Source organism: Meriones unguiculatus, chromosome 10 (genome assembly GCF_030254825.1).
Source record: "Meriones unguiculatus strain TT.TT164.6M chromosome 10, Bangor_MerUng_6.1, whole genome shotgun sequence".
NCBI lineage: Eukaryota > Metazoa > Chordata > Mammalia > Rodentia > Muridae > Meriones > Meriones unguiculatus.
Window position 1 is genome coordinate 84698052 of NC_083358.1, and position 11674 is coordinate 84709725.

General features: G+C 41.0%; 1 long non-coding RNA gene across 1 annotated transcript; it reads left to right on the top strand.

Annotated features, from left to right (window-relative positions):
• Window positions 1-241: 241 nt before the first annotated feature.
• On the top strand, window positions 242-9253 carry LOC132656914 (uncharacterized). Its single transcript, XR_009594719.1, has 4 exons — window positions 242-2091; window positions 3120-3269; window positions 6383-6492; window positions 7702-9253. It is a non-coding gene; the product is annotated as an uncharacterized LOC132656914 (long non-coding RNA).
• Window positions 9254-11674: the final 2421 nt, after the last annotated feature.

Here is an 11674-nt window from a genome sequence, read left to right on the forward strand (position 1 = left end):
TCTGCAGGGAGACTGGGGAGAGTGTATTTTAATTAAGGTAATCTTTATTTACACCTAACAAACAGCATTGCTACTTAGAAATTTAAGATCTTAGTGATGCATATTAGCATATCACCTTGACAAATCTAATAGAGATTTAATACTTGTGTTTTAAGGGGAAATTCATCATAAATTAAGAGCATTCACATAGTAAATTTCAAGGGTGTTATTCTTTGCAGAGTTCTTCCATAATTAAGGAACACATTACACATTAAAATTTTATACTTTTCTTGACGCTAGAATGCACTTGCTCTGTTACTAAACGCAGCTTCAGTTTTAGCTGTGCACGACCCCACGGAAAAGTCCAGCTTTAATAAAGATGTAATGAACGGACTGGTGCTAGGTGCCCCACCCCTCCCCGCTTAAATCTGAGGGATGGAGTGTGTGTTTACAGAATGTTTAAGCATGCAAAATGCAACCCCGAAGATATCTATTTGGTTGGATGGAGAGTATTTAATCATTTAAAAAGTAGGCCGAAGAGACTTAGCCCAACCACAGTGGTAAACAGCTATGAGCTGCAACATATATAAATTAAGTGTTCACTAATTGGGGTGTGGATAGAAGCCATCCTTCAGCTAAGTGTTTCCAGTATTAGTATCTACTCTAGTTAAAGTAGTTAAGGAGTCCATTTTAATTAAGAATGACAACTTTATTCTCAAGGTTCCTTTTATTTTGATGGTTAATAAGATAATTTTATCACTTGCGTGTTACTGCTCTAGAGAGACAATTTTAGGGAGTGGTTCAGGGAGAGTTTCAGCGGTGGAGTTTTCCTGAGGTCATATGTGTTACTGACCTATGATGGCCTCTGTCATTCAGACACCTTCACCGGGGAATGACTTAGGCATGAGGACCTATACTCTCCTCATTCTCTTTTTCCACAAGTTAGCAAAATGCCTTTGTTATCTCAGAGAAGAGGTAGCAACCAGGAGTGTTTGCCACCAAAGTGGAGAGTTCATTGTCTCCTCCAGTGTGTTGTGCTGTGTTGTGTGTGTGTGTGTGCTGAATAGCTTCTTACCAGCAGGGAATGGAAGTGTTTATTTAAGAACCATTTAATGAAGGTGGTCTTTCAGAGGGATCAGTTAGGTCATCTGTACCCTTGCCCATTTTCTTTTTCTTTGTTAATATCATTTTTTGAATTATTTATACAGCATTCTGCTTGTGTACCAGAAGAGAGCACCAGATCTCACCATAGATGGCTGTGAGACACCATATGGTTGCTGGGAATTGAACTCAGGACCTTTGGAAGAACAGCTAACATTCTTAACCTCTGAGACATCTCTCCAGCCCCCCTTGCTCATTTTCAACCCAGTGCTGCATCAATTTTAGCAGTAATTTGAAGAGATCTAGTTGCTTACTTTAATCATTTTTGCAGCTAGTACAGAAGATATAATTTTATCCTTTTTTTTACAAACTGGTTTGTATTCAGATCTATCTTCGTTACTCAAAATTGGTTAAATGTACAATAACTACAATATATTAAATTTGGGTTTGCCTCACAAATAATAGTAATAAAATGATATTCAAATTCCTCCTCCATTAGAAGGAACTGAAGTGGAGATTTTGGGTGCCTAAGGACTTTTCAGTTGTGAGTTCAAACCTCTGTACTGTAATTGCTGAATGGGTGATTCCTGGCCTCATTGCCCACATTTGCCCAGTGAAGATAATGTCACAAGGTGTGGTGGTTTAAATAAGAATGGTCTCCGTAGGATCATATATTTGAATGCTTGGCCACCAGGCAGGGGTGAGTGAAAGGATTTGAAGGGCTAAGGAAGGGATGTAACCTTGTTGGAGGAAGTCTGTCGCTGAGGGTAGGCTTTGAGATTTCAGAAGCCCATGGGCAAGTCCAGTCTCTTTCTTTTTGCTGCCTTTGGATCCAGATGTCGAGCTCTCAGCTACCATGTCTGCCTGCATGCCACCACACTCCCTGCCATGAAGATAATGGACTAACCCTCCGAAACTGTAAGCCATCCCCAGTTAAATGCTGTCTTTTATAAGAGTTGCTGTGGCCGTGGTGTCTCTTCTCAGCAACAGAACACCGATTAAGGCACCAGGGTAAGTATTTCTTGATTTCCTCACATTAAAAGGGCATATTAATTTGGAAGCTTACCTAGTGATTTCATGGGCAAAGATTGTAGTAGCTGTTCTTCTTGTTTTACTAACGTTGCTGACTTCTACCCTCACTATTACTTAGGAGCTGGAAATTGAAAGCCTGTAAGTTAAAGTTGAAAGGATTAATGTGCAACAAATACTAAATAATGAGAAGCCAAAAATGAGTAATGGGCAACGAACAACTCATTGGAGTCACTCAGGCAGTGGGAAGAATGGAGTATTCATGTGTGGGCTAGAACACCGAGTCAGTCAAGGATGACTCAGAATTGCCATAATGTCAAAGAACGTACTACTCAGTAACTTAGGGTAGGACTACTTTCAGGATATTTTTCTCTTTGGGGTACAGGTTTTAGATGTTCAATACAGTTTGGTGGTGGGAAACTGGTCAACTAATGCTCTAAATTGAAGGTGACCACATCTGCCTTCCAAGATGAGTGTAAGCTAAAAATGGTGCCCAACATTTCAACACTTAGCAATATTCCCATGTATCAAGTAATGGTCCATTTTGGCATTTCATTGTTCTTTTTTCTTGTCTTGTCTTTTTTTTTTTTTTTTTGAGACAGGGTCTCTCTACATAGCCCTGGCTGCCCTGGAACTCACTATGTAGACCATCATGCTGGTCTTGAATTCACAGAGATCCATCTGCCTCTGCTTCCCAAGGGCTGGGATTAAAGGCGTGAGCCACTACACCCAACTACTACATCTTTATTGCACATTTAATTGTTACTACAATCCATGATCCTGTCTTTTATGGAGGCACCTATCTTATGTATGAGAACAACAAGGTGCAAAGAAGATAATAGTACACACAAGAAGGTCAGAATCCAGACCGCCTGGCGCCATGATGCAGGCTACCGGTTTTGTTGCTTTTCAGCTATGCATATTCTGTAGGCTAAGGAGAGAAGGCCTCAAGCAAGGAGCCTGCATCTTTCCTTCCATGTGTCCTTTTTTTTTTTTTTTTTTTTTTTCAGAGTGTGCCTGTGGGAAAGGATATGAGGAGAACAGCCATATGTGAGGTGCCCTGGATGAATATACTCACTCGTGTCACCTTGGAGAACTAAGACTTTCCGGTGTCCTCATTTGCTCAGACACTTAAAACTCAAGCCCTGCTTCATGCTCAGGTATCTCGTTGACCTACCATATCCTGGGTTTCTGGGGTATGGGTTTTATACTTGTGCCTGCAAACAGTTTTGAGTTTATACTTCTGATATGCCCATGTTCCCTCACGGCTGGGAGGTAAACATCTTCGTGTAGGTGGAGGCTCACTGCATGACTCCAGAAATATTTTTATACCCAGTCATTTCCCTGTGACACCTATGATGACACATTTTGAGAGATACTAATCATTTAGCCGACTTTGGAAGGACAGTCCTAGCTGTGCTTTCGTGTAGAAAGAGGTGAAGGAGCTTACTTATTCGCTTTAATAAGTACTTCTGTAATTTCTTCTGCAGGGCAGGTTCTCTGCCTGGGTAAAGTAATTTTATTTATTCCTCCCTTTCTGGTGTTTGTGTGAGAGAGCATGTACTGATGGTTATGTGTGCGTGGTGCGTAAGCACCCATGTGGTGTGCACCTGCTTACGTGCATGCACGTAGGCCAGAAGAAGAGATCTGATGCCCTGTCCACTGCTCTTCACCTTGTTCTCTTGAGGTAGGGGCTCTGATTGAACCTGAAGCTAGGCTGATGGTCTTGGAGACCCAGTGATCGCCTGTTTTTGCTCCTCGTGGCACTGGGGTCATAGGCATGTGGGCAGCTCCGCCTGGATTTTTACATGGGTGCTGGGATCCAAACTCAGGTCCTCGTGCTTGCATAGCATACTGATACTCGTACACATACTCACCGGATCATCTTCCGAGAGGCCTTGCCACCTGCTTTTCGAGACAGTCTTTCTATGTGGCTTTGGCTGGGCTGATATTTGCTGTGCAGTCCAGGTTGGTTTTGAACTTGCAGTGATCCTTTTCTTTTCCTTCCTCATTAACTGGGATTACAGGCATGCATTCCCATGACTGGCTTACATTTCCCTTTAATGACTGGTGAGTGACGAGCAGAGGCTCTTTGTAATATTTCGTTAAGATGGACTATGACTGTGAGCCCGAAAAAAAAAAAGTCAGGGATTGGGAGAGTGGGTGACAAAGTAGACGATGTACTTGTTGCTTATTTTGTACCAAAATCCTAACATGCATCATGCTACACTACACTCTAACTACACTTTAAAATGCTTTGAAGATGTTAGCTGTTCTGCACGGTTCTCTAATATATTAAATATCTATGTGTAGTATATTACTCATATCATATGACGCGTTGGCATAGTTTAGCTGAGCTCACCTATAACCGTGACTGATGCTTATTTTCAAAGGGAAGTTATTCTTTTCGTATATATAACAAAAACGTTGTCCCTGCCATTTAGAAGTTTTGGGTTTAAAACGGATACATAGGGTTACATAGTAAGGACCCGTCTCAAAACAAAACAAAACAAAACAAAACAAAAACAAGCAAAACAAACAAACAAACAAACAAAAAAAAAACAAGAAACCAAACCAAAACAAAAACAACCCCAAATAAATAAATAAATCAGACAGTACTAAAATTGAAGGAAGGGATAAGTAGCCACTACAGTTACAATATTAGGTACACAATCTGAATAAAACATTTGCTCTCCTTAATCATCATGTGTGTTAGTAACTTTTGTGCTGGTTTTTGCAAAGCCAGAAAGGACTAATGGTTCATGTATACTGGGGTGAGACCAAACATGTCACAAAATCATGCAGTTCTTTGAACTGTTTCCCCCCTTTCTTCTTATTGCTGTCATGCCTTTTAATCTATGGCTGCTGTTCTCAAATATTAACCTTTAAAAATTCACCGCACAGTTGGTCGTAGTGCTGCGGCCTGCCAGACTGCAGCATTCTGAATGTTTATAAGTTTTTGGGAATCCCCAAATGAGCCTGCTAAAGTCCCAGAAGAGAGAAGAGAGATTTAAATCATTGTATCTCCTCCTGGTTTTGCTCTCAGACAGAGCAGAACTGTCTAAAAGCAAATGCACAGAGATGAGCCATCAGGAGGCTAGGGGATGAGGGAGCCCCGTTCTGCTTTGCTGAACAGTAGCAGGGGCAAGTCCAGTCGCCATCACCATGAGGTGTCTCGGTGTCTGAGGAGCATTTGTGTGGACTGCCAGTTGAAAGCAGTGACAGTGTTCCATTAGTAATGAATTATGGGAGTAATTTCATTAATTTCTTCACCCCAGTCAGTGCATATTAGTGTAAGTTACTCAGCCAAATATCAAAGGAATGGTTGTATTTTAACCTTTTAGTCTTTTGCTGCACAGCCAGGAAGAGTGAAAAATAAATTAATGTAGCATTTCTTAAAAAAAAATGACTGAAGATAAGGAATGGACATAATTTTTCCTGTTTTTAATTTAATAGCAGGTTTATAGTTTTATGCAAAACCATTCACATTACATTTGACCCTCTGGGAACTGCCTTTTTTTTTTTTTTCCTGTGGATATAATTTTGAGTCTTTAATAATCTGTTGTTAAATCCAGTCTGAGTTTGATTAATGAATTGTGACGAACCAGCACATTAATTTGCAGGTTTGGTCTAATGCCCTAAAAGACTGCTTTGTTGCCGGTGTTATTACTGCTAGACTGTGCAGGCAGAGCCATTGGATGGCAGTGTGTCCCAAATAATGGGCAGCTACAGTCATTGCAAAGTTCCAATGATGTAGCTCCAGCAGCAATTGTGGAGCGATGTCATAAAAAAAGAAAATCTCGAGCTGATTCAGAGCCCTGAAATGGGGGCCAAGGATCCCAGGGTGTGGGTTGTCTCTGGATGAAAACTCAGAGGAGTCTATAAACTTAAGTGGGGGTGAAAAAAACCCTCTTCATTGTGATTAACCTGTAGCAGAAATGTTAACATTCAGTGTCATATTGAACATAGTCATCAGGCCACTGGATTATTCATCACACTTGTGACTTTGTCAGCTCAGGAAATTGTGGATATTTTCAGAACAAATCATAACCCCACACACTGCTTATGTCCCTTACTACCTCCAAGGTACAGGGGTCATTAGGACAACTCTGCAACTTGTTATTTAATATAATAAAGAGGTCACTCATTTAAAAAAAAACATAACATCACAATGTGTAGGTATTCTAGAGGCATAATTCTGAGGAGCAGCATATGTACCCTGAGCATCGGGAGAATCCTCTGAGGAAATTGAACCACCATGCTTTCTTTGCAGGCCGACCGTTTGCATGCTTCTGAGGGTCTGTTCAAACATGCCACCAGTGTGTCCAGCTGACGGCAGTGACAGAGCTGTGCTCCACCTTCCTCCCCGGAAGCTGCTGGAAGGTATGAACTATTTGTCTTATTCAGTGACATTTTCCAAGCACATATTCTATTACCCGACACACGGGAGGCACTTAGAAAATAATGAACACATGATGTCTTTAGGAGGAAATCAATTATTTTTTCTTCCTCTGAATGAATCTGGGTTTTAAAAATCATTTTTAAAAAATGAAATAAAATCTGGTACCCACATTCTAAAGCTTTTATTGCCTCATAAAAGGCATTTACAAGGCATTAGAAATGTTTATAGGAGCCGCTGCTAAGCGGTTTATTGTCCAGCAGCTCAGTTTATCAGGGCACTGTAGACGCTCATAACTGATTCATTTCAAAGCACTGCTATAATTAGACAAAGAGAACTGGGATTTTCCAAATGCAAACACAAAAGCAGAGACACAAGAGAATTAGATGAGGGAAAAAGATTAGCATGTGGGTTGGGAGTGTGTTTGCGTGTGCGTGCGTGCATGTGTGTATGTGTTATGTGTGTTTGTGTGTGTCACCGTGCACAAAAAAGACCTAACCCAGTGAGAGAGTCTTTAGGGCTGCAAGTTGCCTTAGAGATTATTTTTCAATTTAATTTAACAAGTATTGAAACTGAAGCACAAAGAGGTTAAATGACCGGTGACCTCCTAATTGCTAAATCCAATAAACCCTTTTCAGACCTTATCTTATTTGACCACACTATTGCATTTCATGCTGTTTACCTCTCCCTTGTTCTAGGAGTGCATGCATGAGACTGTTTCTGCCACCCAGAAAGCCTTGCTCTCTCACCCCCACCCACACCACCCTCCACACTTCTCTCAGAGAGGCTCATCTTTTACGTACTTCTGATCACCGCTTCACGACGCTTGTTTTAGTTCGCTGTTTCCCAATATTTCCATGACTGCTTCCTTAAACAGCCTTTATGAAGCTATTTCTCTACCTTGCTTTCCTTCAGTTTTCTCCCTCTCATCCCCTTTCTGGTGGAATTTCAATACCAAGGAGATAGCACGTATCTATTTATATTTTGCCAACTGTTGGAAAAAAATTATATAGCTAAACCTTTCCCCACCCTTAGTAAACACTTCTTTTAAGCAGAACTCAAATGTGAAGGACTTGTACTATCTAGAACCATTTCTCTAAGATCACGTTCTGGTCTTCCATGAGAGCTGCTTCTTCCTCAAATTCCTGTTGCCATGAAATTAGTGTGTTCATTTCACTTGCTTCTAACTGCAGGGGAGCTCAGCAGCAACACACTGCTCCAGATGGTGAGCTGAGATGAAGCTGTCTTCTTAGCCTTGGTTGGAATGGACAATCCTTGCAAAATCTCAGAAGGGTCTATGGTGTCAGCATCCCCACACAGCTACCTGTAGGGGCAGGGATGATGGCAGTATCTGCTGGCTGTCGATGATGACTGTGTTTGATGGTCTTGACCACATGTCTGGTGGAGTATTAGCCTGGCTAAGTGTGCCCTGAAGCAGTATTTTGGGGGCGATGTTACTTCTTTAACTCTTGTTTAGGATAGCTGCGTCCTCTGTGACATCCTCTACTGACCGTCAAGATCAACTAGTCAGTTTTTGAGAAAACACCAATCTGAAAATTGTCATATCTTCGGGTAGATGAATTTTTAAGCATCAGTATGGCATGCTATTTGCATATACCTCTTATACCGGAGCCTTTCTGTGTCCTTATAGTCAAAATGTAAAGACTGCTCCATAAGATGGATTGTTAGTTGGTACTGTAACTAGCCGAGTCATAGGCCCTGGGGAAGAACCTTCTATGATTCTGCTGAATAGAGTAATAAGCTGTCTCTTAAGTTCCTGTCTCCCTACTCATGGATTATTGTATCTCTCAACCCTCATCAGTAGGTGGTGATTAATACAGAGCCCCTCAACTGGTCAACATGTAGAGAATAATGGAATAAATGGGACACCTACATCACACTTCCCATACAGGTCAGGGATTATCATGGAAGAAAAGGCAGCAACCTTGTAAGAGCCAGAGCAAGTGAATGTCTGCAGCAAAACAGCATTTGTCGGATGTGAACGGTTTCACATGTGGATTTATAATGGCAAACTGCAAGCCTAGGACCTATACAAGATCAAGACAGCCGAACTCCCAGCATGGATGGGAGAGGGGCTCAGGAAGCGCCACCCTATCTGAGGAGCTGTTGGCAACTGACGGATAAATGAGAGAGGAAAAGGGAGAGGGAGTGTTCTCTCCCCAGGATGAAGATCCTGAGAGATGACTCATGCTCCAGTAGATGGTCCTATATCCTTGCAAATGCAGACAGGACTAAATGGACCCAATGGCTATTAAATTATATATGTGAGGTTGGGAGGGAAAGGGCATGGGGAGTGAATAAGAGGAATGGGAGGGGGAGGAGCAATTCAAGTACATTATCTGAACATATGGACAAGTAAAATATTTAATATTAACAAGTAAAATATTTAATGAAAAGAAGACCCTTCAACATTTCTTTTATTATTGATATGCTGAAATCAAATCTTTTTTTCAGTACTTCTAAATGTGAATAATATTTTAACTGAATATAGAAAACTACATGACAACAATTTCTTCCCAACTTTAAAGTATCATTTTGTTTTCTGGCTTCTGTGCTTTTGTGGAGAACTTATTTGAAGCTCTTGGGAAGGTAATAGTTTTTCTTTCTTATTTGCTGTTCATGGTTCCAGCTTTATATTTGTCAGTTAGCTATTGTCCTATGATGTCACCAATAATGTGTTTATCTTGATTTGGTTTTGACATCCTGCATGTCCAATGGAAAATTCTCATTCGTTATCTTTTTAAATGGTGGCATTAGCTTGGATTTTCTTTCTAATATACTTCTGGCATGCTTCCATTATTATTCTGCCATTTCTCTTATGTCTCTTGCATCTTTATCTGTGTTTTTTTGCTTCTATTTTTTGTGGTGTTTGTGAGTGTATATGTGTTTACATAGGGATGAATAAATGTGTACAAATGTGTATGAAGGGCAGAGGGAACATGGGTGCTATTTCTTAGCCGTTGCCTACCTTGTTTGTTGAGGCAGTGTGTCTCACTAGCCGAGAGCTTGCTAAGCAGGCTAGGATGGATGTCCAGTGAGCTCCAAGAACCCCTTTGTCTCTAACCCCCACCAAGGCAGAGCTTAAAAAAGTGCAGTATCACATTTGGCTTTTGTATATGGGTTTTGGGGATAAAAGTTTTGTTCTCATATCCACAAGACAAGCTTTTGTTGTTGCTGTTGAGAAATTTCCTCACCCTGAAGTATAATGGACAACAAAATCATAAAGGCAACCTCTTCTCTCCCTCCACTTTTTGGATTGATTAACGTAGATGCTGCAGATGACTCAATATCCGGAGAAGGATTCTACCTTGTTGGAGGCTAGAGCTAGGAAGCAGGTTGGAATTGTAAAACTTAAAAGCCCTTGGTATTTTTGATGATTGAGTCAAACAGGCAATCACACATATCAGTTCTGACTGTTGGTGATCTTGGATAATTTCTTACATGCAATTCAGTGAATCCCATTGCTGCTATATGAGATTTCGGTGTCAGACCCCTCACTCTGCAGGGGATTTTGAAAATTGTTCAGTTTCTTACATGTAGGGTGGGAGTAAGGTGCAGTGACAGGAAGCAAGACCCAAGAAAGAGGGGGGAGCCACCTGTAGCCCTCTCTGTTTCCCCCGGCTTCGCACTGCTTCTTTTTGGAGAAGTACCTTCTAGATGCCTATTCCAGGAAATACGTCAAACCCAGTAGTCAGACACGGTTTCATTAGAGGAGTTCCCAACTGATGTTTCTTCTCACTCTTACAAAAATCGTTCTCGTCGGATCATCTTGATCTGATTCAAGGTGTGTGATTATGCCACAGACACTGTACATAAACCAATCGGGGTTCTGACTGGTGATAAATTGCTAATCACCTACCCGGCTAAGCCAGTTCACGGAGCAGCAGTTAATATTGTGAAACTTCAATAAGGTCGGCTGTCAATGCGGTAGATATTGCGGGTGGACACCCTGATCTCCCCTTGTAATCCTTGGAATCTCTGCTATCCATCACTCCATAATACATTTGTTTAGCAGGGAAATAGGCTCCTAAAAATCTCACCATCAAAGTAAGCCTCAATGCCAGCATGTCTAAACCGGACACACGGGTCTCAACAATGCTGCCAGAACGCTATTTAGCTTTCAGATTTAGTGAGGGGTTATGAATCTACAGAAGTATGACAAAAGATTGAACGGTGTTCTCCTTTGTTTCTCTTGGACGATAAATAAGTCCCAGAAGCACTTGCTTCCCCTTCTCTCTCAGCCAGCAGTTGAGTAGTGTGTTTGGGTCTTAAGTGTCCCCTTTCTCTGACAGGTCTAGATATAGACTCAAAAGCTAGCCAGATTTTTCTACTGCTAAAACCGTAAGTGATATAAAGGAGAGGAAGAATTAGGGTAAGGAAGATACAGCTTTATTTTTATAACTGGAAACAAAGGGCTGAGGGTGTAGATGGGTGGGAGATCGCTTGCCTGTTCTGAGCTAGGCCTTGGGCTGGCTTACCAGTGCTGAAAAACAAGTAAACAAAAGTAGAATTGTCAAAAGCAAGTAGTCCTGACATTTTTTTTTTAATCCAGGAAAAAGAATATTTATTTTTTTTTCTCTTAGTTTCGTTGTCTCAGTATTTCTTCCTGGAGAACTTGTGTCCCCTAAACACTCTCTCAAGAGCAGGACAAGCCATGGTTCTAGTTAGCATTTCCCAGGTGTGACTTTGGGAAGAAGACATTTGCTCTTTGCTTGGTATATTTTGAATTTATATGAACATTCTAATGAATGATCTTATTGTGTGTGGTTCAATTTCCCCGGGGAAGAGTTTTCTTCTATTTAATCTCAGGAAATAGGATCAGCTCTGCCAAGGTATTATAGAGCCTAAGGAAACACTTCCTGTATTTAAATTAAGAGCTGAAAGTTGCCTAAAGGGGTCTCACTAATTAGAATTCCAGTGGAGCAAGCATGGGAAGGTTGCAGACTGTATCTACATGCACCTCTCTTCTACTCCTGGTGGGAATTTTGAAGGGATTTTGCATAGTTTCCCTAGGCGATCAATTACAGACCCTCTTTCCCCAGTAATTTTTGAATTCATTATTCTTAAATATCAAAATGCATAAAGGAAAATATATCCTTTAAGCTATGGTATAAGACACTGTGATTCAGCCAAAAGGTTTCTTAG